The sequence below is a fragment of the Gossypium arboreum genome, chromosome 3 (genome assembly GCF_025698485.1).
Source record: "Gossypium arboreum isolate Shixiya-1 chromosome 3, ASM2569848v2, whole genome shotgun sequence".
NCBI classification, from domain to species: domain Eukaryota; kingdom Viridiplantae; phylum Streptophyta; class Magnoliopsida; order Malvales; family Malvaceae; genus Gossypium; species Gossypium arboreum.
Window position 1 is genome coordinate 92,670,739 of NC_069072.1, and position 23,367 is coordinate 92,694,105.

Sequence of the window (23,367 nt, forward strand, 5' to 3'; positions counted from 1 at the left end):
ATTGACTATCACCCGGAAAGGCTAATGTGGTTGCGGATGCCTTAAGTCGTAAATCACTGTTTGCCCTGCGAGCGATGAATGTACACTTTTCTGTTCTATCCGACAATGTACTAATGGCGGAATTAAAGGCCAAACCCTTGTTGATTCGTCAAATTCGTGAAGCTCGTAAAGTCGATGATGAATTGGTTGCAAACGGGCTGAATGTGTTCGAATGTGGAATCGAGTTTCAAGTTGATGATGACGATTGTTTGAGGTTCGAAATCATTTGTGTGTTCCAAGAAATTCGAACTCATTTCGATGATTCGAACGAAGCTCATTGTAGCCGAATGTCAATTCACCCGGGGAGTACGAAGATGTACAACGATTTGAAATGTCGGTTTTGGTGGCATGGCATGAAACGAGACATCTTCGATTTTGTTTCGAAGTGTTTAATATGTCAGCAAGTGAAGGCGGAACATCAAGTGCCTACGGGTCTACTCCAACCGATCATGATACCTGAATGGAAATGGGATCGAGTAACGATGGATTTTATATCCGGGTTGCCAGTGTTGGCAAGTAAGAAAGATGCGATTTGGGTCGTTGTTGATAGATTGACTAAGTCGGCTCACTTTATCCCCGTGCGTACGGATTTTTCAATGGATAAATTAGCTGAATTGTATGTTTCTCAGATTGTGAGATTACATGGGGTACCTATTTTTATCGTGTCGGATAGAGATCCGAGGTTCACCTCACGATTTTGGAAGAAATTGCAAGAAGCTTTACGTACCAAGTTGCATTTCAGCACCGCCTTTCACCCCCAAACCGATGGTCAATCCGAGCAGATAATTCAGATACTTGAGGATATGTTGAGATGTTGCATCCTCGAGTTTAGTGGTTCATGGGAACGGTATTTACCTTTGATTGAATTCGCTTACAACAATAGTTTTCAATCAAGTATTAAGATGGCACCTTACGAGGCTTTGTACGGTCGTAAATGCCGTACACCATTGTTTTGGATCGAGCTCAGTGAAAGTAAAATTTTCGGAGTTGATTTGATTAAAGATGCTGAACAAAAAGTAAAGGTAATCCGTGAAAGTCTGAAGGCGGCCACAGATCGTTAGAAATCGTACGCGGATCTGAAACGAAAAGACATTGAGTATCAGGTGGGAGACAAAGTGTTTCTTAAAGTTTCACCTTGGAAAAGATACTCGATTTGGCCGCAAGGGCAAATTGAGTCCGAGGTTCATCGGGCGGATGAGATATCCGAACGAGTCGGTCCGGTTATGTATCATTTGATTTTGCCCCCTGAACTTGAAAGGATTCACAACGTCTTCCATGTTTCGATGCTTTGACGTTATAGATCTGATCCGTCACACGTAATTAGTCCATCAGAGGTCGAAATTCAAACCAATATGAGTTATGAAGAAGAACCGATTCGTATCCTAGCTCGTGAAGTGAAGGAGTTGCGAAACAAAAGGGTTCCGTTAGTAAAAGTGTTATGGCTCAAACACGGGATGGAAGAAGCTACTTGGGAACCCGAGAACTCTATGAAAGAGCGTTACCCAAACCAATTTACCGGTAAGATTTTCGGGGACGAAAATTCCTTATGTGGGGGAGAGTTGTAACAGCCCTAAATTGACCCTAGTCGGAAAGTCGATTCGGGACCACTAAACCGAGTCATAAAAATAATTAACTGTCATAGTTGATGCTCATTATATGTACATATGCATGTGTGAAAATTTCATGTTTGAATTTTGTTAATTGTAAGTGAATTTTGTCAAATAGGACTTATGTGAGAAAATTTAGAAATGTGCTAGGCAAATGTAGGGTGGCCTATAAGTGCATGTTGTGAAAAAGGTGGGTTTGCATGTCAATTTACCCAAATTTAAGCATGATGGCCGGCCATGCTATGGGTGGAAACATGTTGCAAACATGTTTAGTTAGTGGGTATGTAGAAAAAAATAAAATAAGAAATATGGGTAATAAAGAAAAAAAAAAGAGAATGGTGTGGGTGTACCCCCCCATTGCCGTGAGTTGAGGGAGGGAAGAAAGAAAAAAATGTTCATCATTTTCTTTCACTTCTTGTGGCATGAAAATGAGAGAGTTTGAATGCTTAATAAGGAGGGAAGAAGGAGTGCTCATGTTTTCTTTCTTTTGCAATTGTCGTAACTAGAGGAAGAAGAGGAAGCAATATTCGCCAAGGTGGTCCTTTAGATCAAGGTATGTTCAATGATGTTTTTTTGAAGTTTACACAACCTTTGGGTGATGGGTCTAAATACTATCTATCCCAAGGTTGGATTTGGGGTTGTTGGAGAGTTGGAAGTTGACAAGAAGCTTAAAAATTTTAGTTGATACCTTGATGCTATTAACATGTTAGTTGTATGGATGAACTAAGTTGCTTGTTATGTTAGCATGAAAGGGAAGATGTTAAGTCCTTTTGTTGGAGGTGCGAAGTTGGGACTAAGAAGGGAGGAGTATTCGGCTAACATAGTTGATAGGGGATGTTGCCGATTTTAGAATTTGATTATGGGAGTGGCTATAATGGGCATAGAGATGTTGAACTTAAGAAATGTAGCAACATGCAAATTTATATGATATCACAAATGGAGGTGAAGCTATGCTAGATTGGGAAAAAGGTTGATCAAGTGTGCATGAGAAAAATTTAGGTGTTTAGATGACGTTGTAGATAACACTATACATGTATATATATATTCGCCATCAAAGTGAGTATGTAGGTGATGTTGAGTCAAATTTTGGTGCACAATGGGGTATGTATATATATATATATAAGTATGCCCATTCATGATGTTACCTTTAATCATGTATATAATCGACTAAATGGGTAATTAGTAAGAGGGTTGCGAATATGCAAATATACATATGCATGTGTAATTGAATTATAAATGTACAGCAAGATGATTAAACTAGTTTATTTATCTATTAAGCCGAGAAGTTAAAGAAGGAGAAACAAGCAAGGGCAAAGCCAAGGACATCGAGTAGCCGAATTGAACCGTTATACTCAACGCAAGGTAAGTCCTTAAGCACTTGTTGTGAGAACTCCTTGGATAGATATTTTCGGAGTGATTCTTCTACTTGTTAATATGACCATATGTACAATTTGAATTTAGCAAATTGCTTTACCATGATGAATTGACATAGGGCACAATGTGTGCAAAAATTAAGTGGCACTATGTGTGCCGATTGGGAGGTTGAAGCATGAGGGAATCTCAAATGCACTATGTGTGCGATTTACTATGGCACTATGTGTGCAATTTACTATAGCACTATGTGTGCGATTTACTATGGCACTATGTGTGCGAACATAATAAGCACTATGTGTGCAACGTTTGGTTGTTGGTATAAATTGTGATGAATGAGGTAAGTGATTGAGCTATTAACTAAATATCGAATTTGAGGTTGTGCAGTGTATGCATAGTTTATCTAGTGCATCGTTGTTCCAAACTTGAGGAAATGGGTCTACATTGATTGGGCTGACTTGGCATTGAATTAACTGAAGGACTTGGCATGAGATCGAACCAAGAATTTAAGAAACTGTAGCATAGTTGTTATGATTTGAAAGAAACAAAAAAATGATTATTAATGTTGGATGGTAGAGTAGTGCTTATGACTTACTGAGTTATGTACTCATTTGGTGTGCTTGTTTGTTGCTTACCTAGGTTCTTGATCCATTTTGGTGTGCTCGAGACCGTCGTCAAAGTCATCACACCGGCTAGCAACTTTTGGTACTTTCTTCTTAGTGGGTCTAGGAGAGCATTTTGGCATGTATAGGCTAATATGTTTTGTTGAAAATTTGGTATGTAAACTTTTAGCCATGCGAAAATGGCTTGTATGCACCTTGGCATGGTATCATGATCATTTTGTATGTTGTTCATTAAGAGATGTGGTAATGTTTGGAATCGATTAGCCCTTGGAATGGTTAATCGTGATTATCTTTTGTGCCATGTATGTTAAAAGGGCTAGTTGAATCAAGGAAATTATGAAGTAGGTAAAATCTACCTTAATGACAGAGGTTGACAGCTGCAGTGAGGTGGATGTGAAAAATCACTAAAAATAGTAGGAATGTAATTAAATAGTGAATAAATTATGTAAATGAACCTTAATGAATCTACTTTCATATGGAAGAAACGAAACGGTCATGTGAGTTGTATGTTACGAGATAATTAGGTTTTCGTGAAACAGGGCCAGAACGGTTTCTGGATTCCCTGTTCTGACTTTGGAAATTCATTGTGAATTAACCAGAGATAATTAGGAGTCATGCTATATATTTATAGATTCCTATTTGGGTCTAGTTTCTATAGAAACAAACGGCATCAGTATTCAATCCCTGTACAGGGAGATATCCAGGTTGTAATGCATGAAGGTCAGTGTAGTCGCACCCTGTAACAGTGGAGAATTTAACTAATAAACTGTACTAATTGGCCTGACCAAAAATTCTAGAAAAAAAATTTGTAGATGTATATATGAGTCTAGTTTTAGGGAAAAATTACGAAACTGGTTTTCGAGTTTTGGAACTCAAGATATGATTTTTAAAGTGACAGTGACGCAGTTAGCCGACTGCCTGGAAAAATTTTAAAATGGACTGTAAAAGTGAATGGTTTAAGCCGTTAGCCCCTCGTGTCCGATTCCGGCAGTGGACTCGAGTACGGGGCGTTACATTGCATACATAGCACAAAGTGTGATCATGATTAACCATTCCAATGGCTAATCGTTCAAAACAATTCCATACCTCATAATGATCAACATACAAACGATTATAGTACTATGGTAAAAACGTATATAAGCCTTTTTCGCATGGCTATCCAAGTTTACACAAAACCGAAAGGTACATGACCTACAACAAAAGGGTAGTCCTATACATGCCATTTCAAAGTTCAACCAAAATTTGTACCAAAAAGGGGGCTTTGATAGTGTGGATGACTTCGACTTCAATGATCCCGAATCCGATAGCTAACGAGCAAAATCTATAAAACAAAGAGCCAAAGCAACGGGGTAAGCATTTTAATGCTTAGTAAGTCTCAAGTAATGAAATCAGCTTTGACTAAAGTATTACATTCACATAGCTAAATGAATCACTTTAGTAATACACATTCTCATAATCATACTTACTTCACACTTCATCAACATATACACACAAGGTATTAACCTATCTAAGAGCCGAAAGTTCGTTAGTCGATTGAACGAATACTATTTCAAACGGATCGACTTTTCCGATGCACATGTAAACATACCTTATCGTATGGGTTTTTCGAGCGTATTAATTGAATTTATTACAGCACCAAAACGCTCACCTTCAATCGAGCTTCTTGAATTTAACCGGATATAACCACAAGCACAATTGCCTTGGTCTTAACCCGGATTTGGTAACTTGCACAAATGCCTTCGGGTCTTAGCCCGGATATAACAACTCGCACGAATGCCTTCGGGTCTTAGCTCGGATATAACAACTCGCACGAATGCCTTCGGGTCTTAGCCCGGATATAATCACTAGCATAAATGCCTTCGGGACTTAGCCCAGGTATCATTCAAATGCTCATGTACACATATATCAATAATCACAACACATCCATATTTCATTCTCGTTACTAAGGCTCAAACACAAAACATTTATCAAACCTTTTCAATTTTGGCTCAATAGCCACACACAAAGAGCATGATTTCAATTGACTTTATAACTTAGTCCCTACGCACATTCCGCTATCCGCCATAATATGACAAATCATTTCAATATAATTCAAGTAGGGTCATTACTCGAAGACTTACCTCGGACGTGGTCGAACGATTTCGACGGCTATTCGACTACTTTTTCCTTCCCTTTATCGGATTTAGCTCCCCTTTGCTCTTGAGCTTAATTTAACAAATAAATTGATTTAATCATTTGAGCATCGAAGAGGAATTCAAGGTACTTAGCCCACATATTTTCATTAGACATTAAAGTCACATATGTAAGGAAATCATGAATCAACTCAACACATTAGTTAGTACTCTCCTTAACCAAATTTTCTAAGCCAAGAATATGCATCAATATGCTTGCCTCTAACCGAATGCATGCACACCAATTCCCCTCATGTGGCCGAATATGCATGTCCATGTTGAGGCCAATTATACACTTTATACCACACACAAAAAAAACAACATACATTTTACTAACTAACGCATTACATATCGTAACTCAATGCGCATCAATCATTTACTTCATAACCGAAACATCATCATATGTAAATATATACCTTGAGATAGTATATATATCATACTAATGCATCATGTGCAAACATATATGTATACATATGTGCAAGAGCCGAATCTCAAGTTGATTATACTAAACATGAGCATAAATCCAAAACACAAATCTTACTTATCATGCAATGAGCATAAATCATACTTATGGATGTACTATGGCCGAATACATCACAACACTATAATTTTGGTCATGGTTGAACAAAGAACTTAATACCTCACTCAAAAATGCTAAAAATAAAGTCCAAGAGCCATCAATCCACCTTCACATGCATCATTAGCAAGCTTCATGTTTAGCATGCAAAGGCATTAACACAAAATCCACCTTGGCTGAATATCATCCCCATGACATAGCAAGGATTTGAACCATGGGTTAATTAGAACTCAAGCTAACAAAGAAAACATGCATGAGTCTCATGGCACAACATCAACCTTACCTTAATCTTGACACAAGTATGGCCAAACTTCCTCCTAATCCCCCTCCAAACTAAGCATGAAGCCAGAACCCCTTCCTTCTTCCTTAGAATTTCAGCTCAAAGAAAATGAAAAAAAGATGAACAACAATTTTTTTCTTCTCTTTTCCTCTACTCACGGCAATGGGGAGGGGGAGAAGCCTTCACACACAAATTTTTTTTATTTTTTTATTACCCATGCATCTTATATTTTTTCTCCTTACATAATGCACTTACAAAACATGTTTCATGACATGTCTTGCCCATATTTCCTTGTCATGGCGGCCACTAGCTATTAGGGGGAAATTTGACATGCAAGTCCTCCTTTCGATTACATGCGCTATTAGGTCCTTATAGATTAGCCTATCACATTTCAAAAGTGTCACTCAAGTCCTAATAGCTGAATTCACATGCAATCGACTAAATCGAAGCTTGAAATTTTCACACATTCATAATTACATATTCTAGACAATAAATATTACGTTCAAACATTTCGGTGACTCGGTTTAGCAGTCCCGAAACCACTTCCCGACTAGGGTCAATTTTGGGCTGTCACATAAGGGCTGAAAAGTTAGTACGAAAGGGATGTGAAGCCTTTTTGGCTTATATTACTGATACGGAGGCTAAGAGCCCTACTGTTAAGGAGTTGAGAATGGTTAGGGAATTTTCAGATGTTTTTCCTGAGGAGCTGCCTGGGTTGCCACCCAACAGAGAAGTAGAATATGGAATCGAGTTGTTACTAGGACGGCTCCAGTGTCTATCACTCCTTATCAGATGGCACCAAAGAAGTTGGTAGAACTTAAGGCATAGATTTAGGAATTGTTGGATCAAGGATTCATATGACCAAGTGTGTCTCCATAGGGAGCACCGGTGTTGTTCATAAAGAAGAAGGATGGAACATTACGAATGTACATTAACTATCGATAGTTAAACAAGTTAACTGTTAAAAACAAGTACCCTCTACTGAGAATCGATGATCTTTTTGACCAGTTTAGGGGAGCTTCAGTGTTCTCAAAGATTGACTTGCGTTCGGGGTACCACCAATTAAGGGTTAAGGAGGCAGATGTGCATAAGACAGCTTTTAGAACTCGTTATGGGCACTACGAGTTCTTGGTGATGCCATTCGGGCTGACAAATACACCCTCCGCTTTCATGGATCTCATGAATATGGTCTTCCAACCCTACTTGGATCGGTTCGTGGTAGTCTTTATAGATGACATTTTGGTGTACACAAAAGATGAGGATGAACATGATGCACACTTAAGGATTGTGTTACAGACTTTGAGGGAGAAACAGTTGTATGCCAAATTCAGTAAGTGTGAATTTTGGCTAAGGGAGGTTACTTTTCTAGGACATGTGGTGTCAGCCGAGGGGATTAAGGTGGATCCTCATGAAATTGAAGTGGTGTTAGACTGGAAAATACCCAAGTCGATATCAGAAATCTGAAGTTTTCTGGGCTTGTCAGGATACTATAGGCGGTTTGTGGAGGGCTTTTTAGTAATTGCTGCACCCTTAACTAAGTCGTTGAGGAAGGGGGTACCGTTTGTATAGACGGACAAGCAGCAAGAGAGTTTTGGAAAACTTAAGAAAGTTTTAACTGAGGCCCCTGTGTTGATTCAGCCAATGTCTAGGAAGGAGTTTACAGTTTATAGTGATGTGATCGCGAGGTTTCGTGATAGGTTTTAAATATTTATAATTACTCTTTCTTAAACTAACTATTATCGCGATGTAGGCAAGTGTACCTATCGAACAGTAGTATAGTTTTAGCAAGACCGGATTGTCAAACCCAAAGGAACTAAAAGTACTAGTAATGACTGTCTTTTTATTATCTAGCCTAAGAATAATGGGGTTTTGTTTTAATTAACTAATTATCTAAACTAAGAACGCATAGAGAAAAGAATTGGGGAATTGTTTTTGGGAAAAATCGATTGACTTAAGACAATACCTAAGGAAAAATCCACCTGGATTTACTTGTTATTCTGGCTCCAAACCGGACGATTTATTCATTCAACTTGTTCTGTAGAGATCCCTAAGTTATGTTATTATCCCTATTCAAGACTAATAACGTCTAATCCCTAGATTGAATAACCTAGATTTTTCTCTAATTAACACTCTAGGGTTGTATTAATTCGATCTATGGATCCCCTTATTAGGTTTCACCTTAATCCGGCAAAATCTTGTCACCCTTTCTAGGTGCGCAATCAATTCCGCTTAATTACGATAAATGTACTCTTAGACAGGGTCTATTCCCCCTCTGAATAAGATCTTATCTTGAATCAGTATCCTGGGATATCAAAACAAGAATTAAGAACACATAATTAAGAACAAGTTAAATATTTAACATACGATTCAGAAAATAATAACAAGATTCATTTTAGGTTTCATTCCCCTTAGGTATTTAGGGGATTTAGTTCATAACTAAATAAGAAAACATCTCAGAAGAATAAAGAATACAAAACATAAAGAAAACCCAAAACTCCTGAAGGGAAATTGAGGAGAGATCTTCAGTCTTGATGATGAATCCGGCTTCTAAGATGGATCAATCGGCTTCCTTGAAGTAATTTCTTACTCCCCCTTCTCCGTCTCCCATTTTCTTCCTCCTCTAGGGTATATTTATAGGCTTTGGAATGCCTAGAAGCCCTCAAAAGTGCCCTTTTCTGAATTGGACTTAACTTGGGTTCGAAAGGGACATGCACATGTCTGATTACTTCAGGCCGTGTTCGAGCCTGTTAGAATGGCACGGGCGTGTGCTATGCCCGTGTGAGTCGTGCTTCAATTCTGCCAGATTGACACGGTTGTGTGGTCTGTGTAACACCCCGAACCCGAGACCGTCGCCGGAGTCGAACGCGAGGTGTTAACAGACTTCAACCCACTTATTGACAATTTTCAGACAAGCTGCCAATCTGAGTACTAGTCGCTCCAAAATTCATAACTTGAGTTTTACAACTCGAAAATCAGTTCCGTAAATTTTTCCTGAAACTAGACTCATATGTCCATCTACATATTTTTTTCTAGAATTTTTGGTCGAGCCAATTAGTACAGTTTATTAGTTAAAGTCTCGCCTGTTGTAGGATCGACTACACTGACCTTTGTGCGTTACGAATTGGATATCTCCCTGTACAGGGCTTCAATACTAATGCCGTTTGTTTCTATAGAAACTAGACTCAGAGAGGAATCTACACATATATGGAATGACTCCTAATTATCTCTGGTTAATTTACAATGATTTTCCAAAGTTGGAACAGGGGATCCAGAAACCGTTCTGGCCCTATTTCACAAGAACTTTAAAATCTGTTAGCTTATAACTCATATGACCATTTCGTTTCTTCCATATGAAAGTAGATTCATCAAGGTACACTTACATAATTTATTTGCTATTTAATACCATTCCTACTATTTTTAGTGATTTTTCACATCCACGTCACTGCTGCTGTCAGCATCTGCCTTTAGTAGGCTTTACCTATTTCATACTTTCCATGATTCAATTGGCCCTTTTTACATACATAGCACAAAGCGTGATCATGATTAACCATTCCAATGGCTAATCGTTTCAAAATAATTCCATACCTCATAAGGGTCAACATACAAACGATTATAGTTCTATGCTAAAACGATATAAGCCATTTTCGCATGGCTATCCAAGTTTACACAAACCGGAAGGTACATGACCTTCAACAAAGGATGGTCCTATACATGCCATTTCAAAGTTCAACCAAAATTTGTACCAAAATGGGGCTTCGATAGTGTGGATGACTTGACTTCTTTGATCCCGAATCCGATAGCTAACGAGCGAAACCTATAAAACAGAGAGCCAAAGCAACGGGTAAGCATTTTAATGCTTAGTAAGTCTCAAGCAATGAAATCAGCTTTGACTAAGGTATTTTATTCACATGGCTAATTAAACCACTTTACTAATTCACATTCCCATACTCATACTTATTTCACATCACCGACCCTTATGTTCATACACAAAAGAACAACTTAGCCCAAGGCGGTAGCTCGTTTATCAACTTAGCGCATACTTACTTGTAAGAATTCAATTAGTACAAGTACATACAAACATACCTCATTGCTGGAATTTTCACAAGTGTATAAGCTGAAATTTTCACAGCAAGATTGCTCACTTCGAATCACATACTTTCGGATTTAACCGGATATAGCGACTCAGACGATTGCCTTCGGTCATAACCCGGATTTGGTGACTTGCACAAAGGCCTTCGGTCTTAGCCCGGATATATCAACTCGCATACGAATGCCTTCGGTCTTAGCCGGATATATCAACTCGCACGAATGCCTTCGGTCTTAGCCCGGATATATCAACTCGCACGAATGCCTTCGGTCTTAGCCGGATATATTTTCAATGTTCACTTACACATATATCAATATTCAAGACACGTCCATAGTTCATTTTCGTTACTAAAGCTCTAACACAAAATATTTATCAACCTTTACTATTTCGCTCAATGGCCACACAAACAAGGAGCATAATTTTGATATAATTCAAGTAGGGTCATCACTCAAGACTTACCTTGGATGTTGTCGAGCGATTTCGACGGCTATTCAACTACTTTTTCCTTCCCTTTATCGGATTTAGCTCCCTTTGCTCTTGAGCTAATTCACACAAATTTAACTTATTAAAATCTCATCATGATAGCTTATGGCCGAATATGACAAGGAGTGTAAATGGTCATATGGCCATCCTTTAGCTCAAATACACAATGGTCATGCACATTTTACATCACAACAAGCAATTCAATACATTCAAACATCAACGTGAAGTTCAAAGTACTTGGCCCTTATATACATTAGGCATCAAAGTTGCATATGTACGAAATCATAAATCGAACTCAACACATTAGTTAATATTCCTCTTAGCGAATTTTCTAAGCCAAGAATAGGCATCAATATGCTTGCCTCAAACCGAATGCATGCACACTAATTACCCCTCATGTGGCGAATATACACTTAATACCACACAAAAAAAACAGCATACATTTTACTACTAACACATTACATATCGTAATTCATTGCACATCTCTTATTTACTTCATAATCAACACATCATCACAAGCAAATATACACTTTGAATTAGTATATATGTCATACCAATCCATCATGTGCAAACATATATTCATGTAGGTGCAAGGGCGAATTCTCAAATGGCTTATATCCAAATATATACACATTTCCAAAGCTTAAATCTTACTTACCATGCAACATGCATGAATTATACTTATGGATATATCATGGCGAATACCACAACACCACACCATTTCAATTTGGTCATGGTGAAACAAAGAACTTAGTATCTCATTCAAAAAAAATGCTAAAAGAAAATCTAAGAATCTTCAATCCTCCATCACATGTATCACTTTCAAGCTTGTCATTTAACATGCAATGGCATTAACACCACATTCACTTTGGCCGAATTTCATTCCCATGACATAACAAGGATTTGAACCATGGGCTAACAAGAACATTAAGCTAGCAACTAAAACATGCATGAACCTCAAACATACCTTAATCTTGATGCAAGTTTAGCCAACCTCTTCCTAATCCTCTTCCAAACCAAGTATGAAGCAAAACTCCTTCCTTAACCTTAGTATTTTCGGCCAACAAGAGAGTGAAAAGAGATGAACAAAATTTTTTCTTTCTTCCTTTAGGACATTCGGCCAAGCTATGGAGGAAGATGGACACTTTTTTTTTTGTTTCTCATCTACTAACATTAATTGTTTATTCCATACCCCTTATTTTATTCTTTCCATCATAACCCATTTACCAAACATGTTTCATGACATGATTTTTGCCCATAAATCCTTGTCATGGCCGGCCACTAGCTATGGGGGGGGAAATTTGACATGCAAGTCCATTGTTTTGCATGCATCCTTTAATTAGTCATCACACATTTCCCCTCATACTTTCAAAGTTTATTACTAGGTCCTTTCTAGTGAAATTCACATCTATAATTCTAAATCAAAGCATAAAAATATCACACATGAGTTAACACACATTATAGGCAATAAAATAAATATTAAATTATTTTTATGCCTTGGTTTTGTGGTCCCGAAACCACATTTCGACTAGGGTCGTTTTAAGGCTGTCACAGTCTGCCCATGTGAGGAGGTCCAGGCCGTGTTGATTTCGTACTTTGGCCCATTTTCTCCATTTTTGGCCCGTTTCTCGTTCCTTTCACTCTCCTATGCTCTCCTAAGTGTAAAACATGAAATTAAAGCATTAGGAGCATCGAATTCACCAATTCTAATAGAAAATCATCCATAAATGCGTTAAACATGGGGGGAAAATATGTATAAATTACGGTTTATCATGATGCGTCGCATGTGGGCTTGGGATACGTGTTGATGCAAGAAGGAAAGGTGGCTGCGTATGCGTCATAACAACTTAAGACTCACGAGGTGAATTACTCAACCCATGATTTGGAGCTAGCTGCAGTGGTGTTTGCGCTTAAAATATGGAGGCATTACTTATACGGGGAGAAGTGCATTATTTATTCAGACCACAAGAGTTTGAAGTACCTCCTTACCCAAAAGGAGATAAACCCTAAGCAACATAGGTGGGTGGAGTTATTGAAGGATTATGACTGTATGATTGAATACCACCCTGGCAAAGAAAATGTGGTAGCCGACACGTTGAGTCTTAGGGCTAAGTCAGACTTGAGGGCTATGCTCACTCGTTTAAGCTTGTTGGATGATGGTAGCTTGTTAGCAGAGCTTCAAGTAAAGCCAGTGTAGGTTGAGCAGATAAGGAGTAAGCAATTAGTGGATGAGACTTTGAGTGCTCATTTTAAATAGGTCGAGAATGGGGAAGCATCGGACTTTAGGTTAAATAGTGAAGGAGTGCTGTGTTTCTGTGGGAGAATGTATATACCTAAAGACGGTGATCTAAGACAGACTATTCTGCGAGAAGCACATAGCAGCCTCTATGCTATGCATCCTGGTGGAAACAAGATGTATCGGAACTTGTGGGAGCTTTACTGGTGGCTTGGACTTAAGCACGAGGTTATGGAGTTGGTAAGTAAGTGTTTGGTGTATCAAAAGGTGAAGGTGGAACATCAGCTGCCATCGAGATTGCTTCAACCAGTGAAGATTCCACTCTGGAAGTGGGAGAAGATCACTATGGACTTTGTTAGCGGGCTACCCTTAACGCCTACTAAGAAAGACTCGATATGGGTCATATTGGATCGGTTAACCAAGTTTGCCCATTTCGTACCGATTCGTACCGACTACTAGTAGCAAAAGCTGGCTAGGCTATATGTGGCGAAGATTGTAAGGTTGCATGAGTGCCAGTGTCCATAATATCCAGTAGAGACCCACGTTTCACTTTGCGATTTTGGAAGAAGCTGGATGACACGTTAAGTACTAGGTTGAACTTCAGTACGGCATTCCACCCTCAATGTAACGCCCCGCACCCGAGACCGTTGCCGGAGTCGAACACGAGGTGTTAACGAACTTAATTCATTTATTTACACAGTTCATTTTAAAATTTCCAGACAAGCTGGCTAACTGCGTCACTGTCACCTTAAAAATCATATCTTGAGTTCCAGAACTCAAAAACTGATTCTGTAAATTTTCCCTGAAACTAGACTCATATATCCATCTACAAAATTTTTTCTAGTATTTTTGGTTGGGCCAATTAGTACAGTTTATTAGTTAAAGTCTCCCCTGTTTCAGGGTTCGACTACTCTGACCTTCATGCATTACGACTTAGATATCTCCCTGTACAGGACTTCAATACTTATGCTGTTTGTTGCTAAAGAAACTAGCCTCGAAAAGGAATCTGTAAATATAGGGCATGACTTCTAATTATCTCTGATTAATTTATAGTGAATTTCCAAAATCAGAACAAGGGATTCAGAAATCGCTCTGGCCCTATTTCACGAAAACTTAAACATCTCATAAAATACGGATCATATGATCATTTCATTAATTTCATATGAAAGTAGATTCATCAAGGTTCGATTACATAATTTATTCACTATTTAATTCCATTCCTAATATTTTTAGTGATTTTTCAAATCCACATCACTGCTGCTGTCAGCATCTTTTTTTTTTTTAAGGTAAACTTTACCTATTTCATGGTTTTCCATGGATCAACTAGAATTATGTCATACATAGCACAAAAATGATCGTGATTAACCATTCCAATGGCTAATCGTTACCAAACATTTCCATACCACTCAATGAACAACATACAAAATGATTATAATGCTATGCTCAATATATATATAAGCCATTTTCGCATGGCTATCCAAATATATACATTACCAAAGGTACTTGACTAACAACAAAGGGCAGTCCTATACATGCCATTATCAAAGTTCAACTAAAAGAGTACCAAAAGGGCTTCGATAGTGTGGACGACTTCAACTTTGACAATCCCGAGTTCGATAGCTGACGAGCAAAATCTATAAAACAGAGAATCAAAGCAACGGAATAAGCATTTAATGCTTAGTAAGTTTGAGTAATGAAATTAGTTTTGACTAAAGTATAACATTCATATGGCTAAATGAATAACTTCATATATGCACATTCTCATAATCATACTTACTTCACGCTTCAATCAACATATTCATACACAAGGTATCAAACCTAACTAAAGGCCGAAAATTCGTTAATCAATTGAACGAATACTATTTAAAACGAATCGACTTTTCCGATGCATATACGAAACATACCTTATCGTTTGGATTTTATGAGCGTATTAATTGAAATTATTACAGCAAGATCGCTCACTTCCAAACCCAAGTATCTTCGGATTTAGCGGATATAACAACTCGCACAAATGCCTTGGTCTTAGCCTCGATATAGCAACTCGCACAAATGCCTTGGTCTTAGCCGGATATAATCACTAGCATAAATGCCTTGGGACATAGCCGGATATAGCAACTCGCACGAATGCCTTCGGATCTTAGTCGGTTATCATCCGAATAATCATGCACATATGTCCACAAATCATAACACATCTTTATTTCATTTTCATTACTAGAACTCAGACACAAGGCACTTATCTACCATTACCATTTTCGGCTCAATAACCACATACAAGGAGCATGGTTTTGATTCGCTATATAACATGATCTAATCGAATCATAATCTAAGTTCCATTACTCGAAAACTTACCTCGGATGTTGTCGAACGATTTCAACGGCTATTCGATCACCTTTTCCTTTCCTTTATCGGGTTTAGTTCCCCTTTGCTCTTGAGCTTAATTTAAAACAATGGAATTCATTTAATTTCAAATCAAATAGGCGATTTAATATAACACATGTATATTATAAGGTTGAGGTGCATATGACTTAATGGTTAACTATCAAACACCATACGCATATATATATATATACTCTAGTCATGCACAACCCAACATCTTACTTAGGCATTAACATCTTTATAGATATATGCATATCTATGTTAAGGCCGAATATATATATTTAACACATTCTACAAATATGGTTATTTATGATGACTAAGCACCATTTTACCTCAAGTTATACTTATAAGCACATCCATCCAAATACATTCGTACTTAAACATCATTCCGTCCTAACACTTATATTACATCTATAAAACTACAAGCCGAATATCCCTATACTCACATCACTTAAACATCAACCCTCAATTTCTTTGACAAAGCACATTTTCGAAAATGATAAGGCAATATAACAGCTTTTAATCCAACTTATAATTCATACATATCACATTCCAAGCATTCACTCTATTCTATCACTTAAAATACACACATTACTCAATAACTTCCTAGTTCAAATTCGGCAACTACACCAATTCACTAGATGATTTATTATTATTATTGTTCATTTATTCAAACTACTTACAATTTCCTTAAACTATCACAATTAACAACCATTTATCTCTTCCATTTTCTACCATGGCCGAATGTTATAACCCAAGCCACACATATTGTTCCTCAAGGCCCTTCAATAACCACATTCGGCACCTCCTTAAGAACAACCCAATTTCAACCTTCAAGAAAGAAGAAAAAATAAATATATGTACTAAGAGCTTCAAACTACTTGGCCGAATATCAAACTTCCAATCAATCAAAACTTAATCCATGGAATGAATAGAACTTGAACTAACCACCTTCTTTATACATAATTTTCCAAGAATTTCAAGGTACTTACCTCTTCCTAATCCTCATCCAAGCCGAACATGAGGCAAGAGAACTCCTTTCTTCTTCCTTCCTCAAGTTACAGCAAAATGGGGGAGCAAGGATGAAACAACTTTGGTTTCTCCTCCCACTCCCCTCATATTTTATTATTCTTCCCACAACATATTAACACAAAATGCTTATAATATGTTTTACCCCATAGCATGGCAGGCCACCATCTAGATTTTTGGCTAATTTGACATGCAAACCCATCATTTATACAACATGCATTAATAGGTCCTTATAGATTAACCTATCACATTTCAAAAGTGTCACACATAAGTCCTATTACTAAATTCACATGCAATCGACTAAATCGAAGCTTAAAACTTTCACACATTCATATTCACATATTTTAGACTATAAATATCATATTCAAATACTTTGGTGACTCGGTTTAGCGGTCCCGAAACCGCTTTCTGACTAGGGTCACTTTAGGGCTGTCACACTCAAACTGATGGACAGTCGGAAAAGGGTGATCCAAGTATTGGAAGATATGTTGAGGGGATGCGTGATTGAGTTCCGAGGTAGTTGAGAGTGATAAACCATAAATTATACATATTTTTACCCCATGTTTAATGCATTTTATGGATGATTTCTCATTAGAATTGGTGAATTCGATGCTCCTAATGCTTTAATTTCATGTTTTATACTTAGGAGAGCATAGGAGAGCAAAAAGAACGAGAAACGGGCCAAAAACAGAGAAAATGGGCCAAAGTATGAAATCAACACGGCCTGGACCTCCTCACATAGGAAGACCACACAGCCGTATCAATTTGGCAGGCTCGAGCATGGCCTAAAGTAAACGAACACGGGCGTGTCCCTATCGAGCCCAAGTTGAGTCCAATTCGAAAAAGGCTAATTTTGAGGGCTTCTAGGCATTCCAAAGCCTATAAATACCCCCTAGAGGAGAAGGAAAAAGGAGACGGAGAATAGGGGGTAAGGAATTACTCCAAGGAAGCTGGTTGATCCATCTCAAGAGCAAGATTCATCACCAAGACTGAAGATCTCTCCTCAATTTCCCTTCAGGAGTTTTGGGTTTTCTTTATGTTTTGTATTCTTTATTCTTCTGAGATGTTTTCTTATTTAGTTATGAACTAAAACCCCTAAATACCTAAGGGGAATGAAACCTAAGACGAATCTTGTTATTATTTTCTGAATCGTATGATAAATATTTAACTTGTTCTTAATTATGTGTTCTTAATTCTTATTTTAATATCCCAGGATACTGATTCAAGACAAGCTCTTATTTAGAGGAGGAATAGACCCTGTCTACGAGTACATTTATCATAATTAAGCGGAGTTGATTGTGCACCTAGACATATGGTGACAAGATTTTGCCGGATTAGGGTGAAACCTGATAAGGGGATCCATAGATTGAGTTAATGCAACCCTAGAGTGTTAATTAGAGAAAAGTCTCGGTTATTCAATCTAGGGATTAGACGTTATTAGTCTTGAATAGGGATAATAACATAACTTAGGGATCTCTACGGAACAAGTTGAATGAATAAATTGTCTGATTCGGAGCCAGAATAACAAGTAAAGTCTAGGTGGATTTTTCCTTAAGTATTGTCTTAAGTCAATCGATTTTTCCCAAAAGCAATTCCCCAATTCTTTTCTCTGTGCGTTCTTAGTTTAGATAATTAGTAAATTAAAACAAAACCTCTTTATTCTTAAGCTAGATAATAAAAAGACAGTCATTACTAGTACTTTTAGTTCTTTTGGGTTCGACAATCCGGTCTTGCTAAGACTATACTACTGTTCAATAGGTACACTTGCCTACATCGCGATAATAGTTAGTTTAAGAATGAGTAATTATAAATATTTAAAGCCTATCACGAAACCATGTGATCAGGGAGGACTATTTACCATTAGCCAAATTCGCGTACAATAATAGTTACAAAGCAAGCATTCGGATTGCTCCATACGAAGCACTGCATGGGTGAAGGTGTCGAACTCCAACATGTTGGACGGAGTTGGGCGAACGAAGGGTTTTGGGCCCTAAGTTAGTAGCCGATACGGAGGATAAGGTGAAATTGATCTGAGATCGGTTGAAAGAGGCCTCGGATAGGTAGAAGTCGTATGCTAACCTTAGATGTCGAGAAATAGAGTATGCAGTGGGGGACTTAGTTTTTCTGAAGGTCTCTCCGTGGAAGAAGGTATTAAGGTTTCGATGAAATGGGAAGGTAAACCTAAGGTTCATTGGGCCATATCGGGTTATAAGGCGGATTGGGCCAGTCGCTTATCAGCTAGAATTACCTCCTAAACTAAGCCAGATCCACGATGTGTTTCATGTTTCCATGCTAAGGCGATATCGCTCGGATCCTTCACATGTTGTAGCGGTTGAAGAAATTGAGGTTAGGCCAGACCTAACTTTCGAGGAAGAACCCATACAAATAATTGGTTGAAATGTCAAAGAACTGATAAGGCAGTCTGTTCCATTAGTCAAAGTGCTTTGGCGGAATCACAAAGCTAAGGAAGCTACTTGGGAACTTGAGGAAGCGATGTGATGCCAATATCCTCAACTATTTGAATCAGGTAAAATTTTGAGGACGAAATTGCTTTTAGGGGGTAGAGTTGTAACTCCCCAAAAATCTCGAAACCCAAAAATCCCAGAATCCTGAACTTTCTTTGTTTTCGGTTTTGATAAAAATTGTGTTTTATATTCCTAGCCAAGTGATAATTATAGTAGGTCTTAATTAAGGTTTGAGTTCGAATCTAGGGGTAAATGAAATTATAGTTTAATTATTACAAGGACCTTGTTGGCAAGTAGTTGGGCTTTTAAATAAAGATAGGGAAAAATGGCATCAAAAAGCCTTGTGGAAGAGTGACTAAGTGACGCCACTTAGAGTGTAGGGATGTGGCGTTAATAGCTAGCAAGGAGGTCTAATGTTCGAATCCTAAGCTTAGTGTTTTTAGAAGTTTAATTTTGGCCTTCTAGAAGGTTGGAAGTGGCGTGGAAATGGACTCCAAGGGAAGTGTTTAGGAGAGAAATTTAAGGAAAATATCAAGGGGATATTAGGGAGAAAAATGAGGAGATAAGAAGTGAGGAGCAAGTGGGGCCAAAATAGGAACTTGGGCTTGAGGAGTTCGGCCGTAAAGGTTATAAATAAGTGCCGAATGCAAGGGTATGAGGCTAATGCCGAAATCTTTTTCTCACCTTGTTGCTAGAAACTGTCTTCCCTAAAAGCCGAAAACCCTTCTGTTTTCTTCCTTTTCTTTCTGCTGATTTCTCCAAAAGCTGAAAACCCTTGTTCTCCTTTTTTATTTTCCTTGTTCCAATTTCTTTGTTTCACTTTTGGGTTTAGCTGATTCTTTTTCCTCTCTCCCTTGGTGCCGAATAAGCAATTGTTGCCATTCAAATCTCTAGAGCCGAATACTCTTTGACCGAATCTAGTGTAAGTGTTACTCTTCCAATTGGTTTTCTTTTCTAAGTATCGAATATTGTTCCTCACTCTTTCTAATCAACTGTGGTAGGGAATTAGTATGGGATCTCGGATCTTAGCTCATTGTCGAATTGCTCCTTAGGTGTTGCGGTATTGGTAAATATTACTCTCCCATTGGCTAAGGTGGTCGAATTTTCATAGTTAAGATAGGGGGACTTGTGTTGGATACAAGTCATCTATTATTCTGGTTTTAATGAATAAGATTATTGCAGATCTAGGGAGTACGTGATCAAGGAAAGTTATTAAGGATTGGTGTTCAAGGTAAGGTTAAGGTGATGTTTCGGTTTTTGGGTAGAATATGGATTTAACATACGATTAATGGAAGGGTGGTATCATTGTAGGTTGGTGACTAAGGGAATCGCGGCACGCTTGCTTACCAGGTGTGTACATACACTGCACACACACTATGAATCGACAAAAGCTGAAATGCCAAAATGTCGAAAAATCGAAACACCAAAAAGCTGAAAGTTTGGCTATGGTAGTCTTGCGAGTGCGCGAACACTCGTAAGGAGGAGACCAATAGGTTGCCTGAGACCCACGGGCGATTCCGTGGACTTGGGTTGTGATTTGGCCATACTGGCCAGAATAGGCTAAATTGGCCTGATGGGATGTTGGGCCCATAATAGGCAAAAACTGAATATTGATGCTATGTGATAGGAATTTGTATGTGAGCATGAATATGAATGTGACTGGGCCTAACGGGCCGTATAAATGTGATTTAGGCCTAATGGGCCATATACAAGTGATTTGGGCCTAAAAAGGCCATGCGAATATGATTGGGCTTAATGGGCCAAATACAGGTTTGTGAATTCATTTGGGTGTTGTAAGGGGTTTTGGGCCAAGTATATGATAACTACATAAGACTTAATTAATATATTGCGATCGTGGACAAGTGAAAGGGTTAAGGTGTGGCAACGGGTATATGAATGTCTAGGATTGAATCTAGGGAGAGCTTAGTACTTAAGCGGTCTTAATGACCCACCTCCTCTTCTCTGGAATCCTACATGGTGCATAGTGTTCGTTCATCTTAGCTCGCGGGACTTGTTAACGAATCAAGGTAATTGAAAACCATAATTAAGGGAAAATTACCGAAACGCCCCTAAGGGCGAAAATGACCAAAATACCCCTAGGTGTTGAATGTAAGTTTTATGGATGTGACATGCATACATATGATGTTCTGCCTAGGTTGCATATGGGGTGGGAACTATGGAATGGAGGAAGTGTATGAGGATCGCATGGTTGCTTGATAATCGTGGATCCACCGATGGCTTTTAAGGCCCAATATGTAAATGAAGGTAGTTCCGCAATCGGGCTACCATTGGTGTGTTGGCTGAGTGGGTCGGTATCTATATCCCCACATGGTGTGACAGGAGACGGATCTGGTGTGTAGCGGATGGATAATTTGGATGGGATTGCATTGCATGTTTGATGATTTCTCTTTGAATGCTTGTTTTTCATCGAGGGTTGTACACACTGAGTTTGCAAAAACTCACCCCCTCTTTTATTTTATTTTCAGGTTATGCTCAGTTGAAGGTTCGATGTTTGGAGGGACTTTGGGTGGCCGGCCAACAAGATAATTCGAACTTGGTTTTTTTAAAGCATTTAAGTTTTTATTTCTTTTTAAGTGTGTTCAGACCAGATTGTAATAAGGTTTTCGTTGTGTTATTACTACTTGAATTATTAATATTATTTTCATTGTAATTACGAGAAGTAGAACATGGATTTTTTAAATTTGAAAATCACGAAACAGACGGGCTAAAATAAGGGCACATGGGCGTGCCCCACGGCCGTGTGCCCCCATAGCTATATAAACCCCTACTATTCATCACCTCCTTCCCCAAATACCCTAACCCTAGCCCCCAAAATCTCTTCCCCCTACCGACCGGCCACCCCTAGCTCCCCTTTCGTTTCTATTTTATCCCCTATCTCTTTCCCTTCTCCTCTCTTCTCACCCTTGCGTGCCCCACGACCTCACTGCCCACGCCTGTAGCTGACCCACATCACCCTCGCACAACTAACGCTTGTATCGCTGACCAACCCTCTGACCACCACCAATCGTCGGTTCCCATGTTCTTTAACTTCTTTATTCTCTATTTTACTCTATGTTTTTATTCTTTTGATTTGGATTATTATTCTTTTAACTTTAGTTTTATTATTAGTATTCATTCTTATTTATGTCTATTGTCCTTACATTCATTCTAACAATAGTATAGAATAGCTTGATTTTTATTTTTATCATTTTGATTTTTAGTTTCATTTACTATCCTAAATAATAGGTTCTTTTGATGGTTTTCGGTTTGGTTAGTAGTTAATTATGTTAGGAATTTCCACCTTATTCTTCACCATTAGGTGTATTTGGATGGTTTCAATTAGTTTGGTATACACTTAGTTTCGATTCATATATTGTGAGTTTTTTTTCTTTTTGCATTTGTGAGCATTAGGCACACCAAAATAAAAGTTACATGATTTATTTATAACCTTCTCGATACGTTTGCTTGATGCTGTGTTTGTTTTTAGTTTACTGATATTGAAATGTTTTATCTTTCAAGCACACTATGACCAACACTAGAGGCAAGAGGACTGACGTCCCCGCCTCAAAGAAGCGAAAATGAGCAGCATCATCCTCGGGTCCTACCACTAAAATTTGACACCCATTTCCACAATTTCCATCGAGATCATAGGAGAAACTATTCCAGATACTACGAGCCTGACACCTAGGTGTGGGTCGTTGCATTGATTGGACTGCCCTAGAGCTGATCCAACTCTCTGATGCAGTCTAAGCTCTCCTGACAACTGAACCTTGAGGGCTCTTCTTCGAGATCATTGAGCCGACGTACGTCAAGCTCACACTCAAACTCTATTTGACCTTCCACCTTAAATCAATTATGATAGAGTTTGATGATCCTGGAATGGTCCAGTTCCATCTCGGTGGTCTAGTTCGACAGTTGAGCGTGCCTGAGTTTGGTGTCGCACTAGGACTTTATAGGGTGGAATTCATGGACGATGACGAATTCAACAGTCTCCATCGCCACATCCACTATTCTTCTTCAAAC